Source organism: Otolemur garnettii, unplaced genomic scaffold (genome assembly GCF_000181295.1).
Source record: "Otolemur garnettii isolate 467f Iridium unplaced genomic scaffold, OtoGar3 scaffold00278, whole genome shotgun sequence".
NCBI classification, from domain to species: Eukaryota; Metazoa; Chordata; class Mammalia; order Primates; family Galagidae; genus Otolemur; species Otolemur garnettii.
The window spans coordinates 40,884-45,532 of record NW_003852673.1 but is presented as its reverse complement, the minus strand read 5'-3'; the positions used below and the strand labels follow the sequence as shown (position 1 = coordinate 45,532).

At 34.4% G+C, this 4,649-nt stretch overlaps 1 pseudogene across 1 annotated transcript; it reads left to right on the top strand.

Annotated features, from left to right (window-relative positions):
- The first annotated feature begins 281 nt into the window (after window positions 1–281).
- On the top strand, window positions 282–725 carry LOC100965792 (annotated as a pseudogene). The gene has a single exon (XR_154946.2). The product of XR_154946.2 is annotated as a 60S ribosomal protein L31 pseudogene (transcript).
- The last annotated feature ends 3,924 nt before the right edge of the window (window positions 726–4,649 follow it).

Here is a 4,649-nt window from a genome sequence, read left to right as displayed (position 1 = left end):
TGATTATTTCTCCTTCTTTGGCATTACTTACATATTTGTAGGACAGGTATTAACTTGGCCTTCTTTCCTCCACATGTCTGAACTATCTTCTTTTCAAAATCAGAGATTATTTCCCTGCTTTCTATACATGCTCCCATGTTTCTATACATGCTACTCAGACAATGGCTTAAAACTGTCTTTTTTTTTTCTTTTCTTTTGACCCAGATTCCATATGGACAGTTAGTTTTCCTTGATGTAGTATTTTGGTTATAAAAAAAAAAACTGTGATGACAATCTCTCCTGCTCTTTCTTTCCATCTTGGGACCTGCAGAATGGCTCCCACAAAGAAGGGTGGTAAGAAGAAGAAGGGTGGATCTGCCATCAATGGGATGATGACTCAAGAACACACCATCAACGTTCACAAACACATCCATGGAGGGGGCTTTAAGAAGCATGCACCTCAGGCATTCAAAGAGATCTGGAAATTTGTCATAAAAGAGATGGGGACTCCAGATGTGCACATTGATACCAGGCTCAACAAAGCTGTCTGGGCCAAAGGCATTAGGAATGTCCCATACTGTATCTGTAGCAGTTGTCCAGAAAACATAATGAAAATGAAGATTCACCAAACAAGCTCTATACTTTGGTTACCTATGTACCTGTTACCACTTTCAAAAATCTACAGACAGTCCAAGTGGATGAGAACTAATTGGTGATTGTCAGACACATCAAATAAAGTTATAAAACCACATACATGAGGGCAGAACTGTGGCTCAAAAGAGTAGGGCACCGGACCCATATGCTGGAGGTGGTGGGTTCAAACCCAGCCCCCGCCAAAACTTGCAAATAAAAAAAAAAAAAAAACCCCACACAGAGAAAAACTGTGATCATATGCCTTCTATAAATTTCAGTTGAAGCACTGTTATGTTTTTCCAGTTGTATCAGGAATGGGTTTTAAGGGTCTTAGTGGGAAATCTATGATATTTCTTTATAATGATAATCATACCAATTGTAACTTATTGAGTGTTTACTTGGTGTTAAACACAAGGAAAAGAGAATTATTTAAATGATATTCAGTCTTCTTTGCTGCCTTAAAAGGTGAATATTATTATTCTCAAGCTGAAGTGAAAGAACTAAGGGATCACCAAAGGTCTGGCTATGATGGCCTTAATATTTCCCACAATGGACTTAATCTTATACAGCCTCCTTCCTGACTCAGGCCTCTGACCTTCTTTTTCTTTGAAGCATTTTCTTTAGAAAACTTGTTATTTCACTTCTTTCTTTGCCACTTTGACATATAATCCTTTAACAAAGCTTCTTTCTGGTTTTACAGCCTGGGAATGTCTTTCTGGGTTGTAATGTCCTGGGAGCCATCTCTTTAAAATGTCATCATAAAAGAAAATAGAGACCATGTCTGCCAGCCTTTATGGGAGAGTGGGAGCCTAACTTGGTAGTTTATTTATTTATTTTTAAAATAAAAATTGGAATTATAAATTATAAATTTATAATTTATAAATTATAAATTGGAATTATATAAGTAAAGGTTTCCTTGGAACATCAATAGGTATATAAATATAAAACGGTAAAAAATCTATAGAGTTAGTCATATACATTGACTTTTTGTCAATTAAAACAATTTGAAAGCTAAAAACCAATCTCGAAATGCTTCCAGGTTGGACTACTTATATTCTTTTTATACTGTTGGTTTTGATGATTGAACATGGAACTTTTAAACACAGATACTTAGCACATAAATAAATGACGATGAATCTTTACAGAGGACTGTCTGTCTGAAACTTTTAATAAGTGTTAAACAAACCAGATGAAGATTATTTTACTAAGGCATACTGGTCTTTGTGTTTTCTGTTAAAGATGACCCACATCTTTAATGTGTATACGTTTGTGTGTGTGTGCATATTTAAAGTAGTAAGAGAGAATGGGATAGGTATTGGCTTAATTAACTGAAGCTAAATGAGACTATATACATTGTTCTACAGTAACAAAAGATTTCTTTTAAAATATTTTACTTTTATTTTTATAGACATAATGGGTACAAATGCAGTTTAGTTACATGGATATGTAATGAGTAGTGTCTCTTTACCCAGTTATTTCTCATATCTTACCTCCCTCCTAACCTCCCATCCTTCTAAGTCTTCAATGTCTGTTATTCCATTCTTTATATCACACTTAAGAATAAGAACATGCAGTATTTCACTTTGTTTCTGAGTTCTTTCATTTATGATAGTCTCCTCCAGTTCCATCCATATTGTCAAGAAAGGAATGATGTCATTCTATTTTTATGGCAGAGTAGTATTCCATGGTGTGTTTATGCATATAGATAACCATGTTTTCTCTATAGAATCATATACTGATGGACACATGTTGATTCTGTATCTTGGCTATAGTAAATAGTGGTGTAACAAGCATATGAGTGTAGGTATCTTTTTGATATTATGATTTATTTTCCTTTGGTTAGTTATACAGTAGTGGGATTTCTGGATTGAATGGTAGTTCCATTTTTAGTTTTTTGAGAAATCTGCATATTGTTTTCCAAAGAGATTGTACTAATTTACATTCCTACCAACAGTGTATGAGTGTTCCTATTTCTCTGCATTCTAATGTCTGTTATTTTCTGATTTTTTTAATAATAGCAATTCTGACTGGTAGAATATGTATTTCATTCTGATTTTAATTTTCATTTTCCTGATGATTAGCGATGGTGACCATTTTTTCATATGCTTTTGGCCATTTGTATGTTTTCTTCTGAAAAATTTCTATTCATGTCCTTAGCCCACTTTTTAGTGGGATTATTTGTTTATTGTTGTTGAATTGTTTAACTTCCCGTGTAGATTCTGCATATTAGTTCTTTGCTGGACGCATAGTTTATACATATTCCCTCTGATTCTGTATGTTATTTGTTCACTCATTTGATTATTTCTCTTGTTGTGCAGAAACTTTTATTTTTTGTTGCATTGGCTTTTGAGGTCTTATCATGAATTCTTTGCTTATGCCAATGTTCAGAAAAGTTTCTCTAGGTTTTCTTGTACTATTTTTGTAGTTTCAGGTCTTAACATTTAAGTCTTTAATTCATCTTGAGTTACTTTTTGTATATGGTGAGAAATAGAGATTCAGTTTCATTCTTCTGCATATGGCTATCCAATTTCCCCAGCACCATTTATGACAATGATTTTCAACAGATGGGCTGCAGCACACTGTGCCATGAAAGGATCTTAGGTGTGCTGTGAAAAGTTTTTTTTTTTTTTTTGTAGAGACAGAGTCTCACTTTTTCACCCTTGGTATGGTGCAGCAGAGTAGCTCCAGCAACCTCCAACTCCTGGGCTTAGGCGATTCTTCTCCCTCAGCCTCCCAAGTAGCTGGGACTACAGGCACCGGCCACAACGCCTGGCTATTTTTTGTTGCAGTTTGGCTGAGGCTGGGTTTGAACCACCACCCTCGGTATATGGGGCCGGCACCCTACTCACTGAGCCACAGGTGCCTCCCTGCTGTGAAAAGTTTTAAAGATCATTAATTAAATTATTTTTGAAAGAAGTTCAAAGCACAGCAAATGTGTTCTTTTATTTCACTCTTTTTTTTTTTTGATCAACATAATTTAAGTCTGCCATTTAACTATAGGTTCAAGTGTGCCTTGAGATAAAAACAGTTGAGAAACACTGATTTATGGAATAGCATGGCCTTACCCCAGAGTATGTTTGTTGAAGATTAGTTGGTGGGAAGTATATGACTTTATTTTTGGGTTCTCTATTTTATTCCATTGATCTTTCTGCCTACTTTTATACCAGAACCATGTTGTTTTGGTTACTGTAGCTTTGTAGTATAGTTTGAAGTCAGGTAATGTGATTCCTCTAGATTTTCTCTTTGCTTAGGATTGGTTTGGCTAGTTAGGCTCTTTTTTGATTTCATATGAATTTTATAATTGCCTTTTCTAACTCTGTGAAAAATGTTATTGGTAGTTTGTTGGGAATTGCATTGAATGAGTAGATTGCTTTGGGTAGTATCATCATTTTAACAATATTCACTCTTCCCATCCATGAGTGAGAGATGGTTTTTCTTTTATTTATGTCATATACAATTTGTTTCTTTAGTGTTTTATAGCTTTCCTTGTAAAGATCTTTTACCTCCTTAGTTAAATTTATTCCTAGGTATTATTTTTATAGCTGTTGTACATGGTACTGACTTCTGTATTTGGTTTTCAGCTTTATCCTTATTGGAATATAATAATTCCATCAGTAATGGTACTTATTTTTGTATATTGATTTTGTGTCCTGAAACTTCATTGAAATTATCTATTAAATCTAGGAGTCTTTTGGTAGAGCATTTAAGGTTATATAGGTATAAAAATCATATCATGAACAAACAGAGATAATTTGATTTTCTTTTCCAATATGGATGCCTCTTATTTCTGTCTCATGATTGATTGTTCTGGCTAGGATTTCCAGTACTATATTGAATGGAAATGGTAAAAAGTGGACATCTTTTTCTTGTTCCATTTCTCAGAGGAAATACCTTTAATTTTCCCCTGTTAAGTATAATATTGGCTGTGGGTTGGTCATACGTGGCTTTTCTTATTTTGACATATGCCTAGTTTGTTGAGAGTTTTTATCACAAGGGGATGCCGAATTTGGTTTTTCATCAACTGAGATGATCGTATG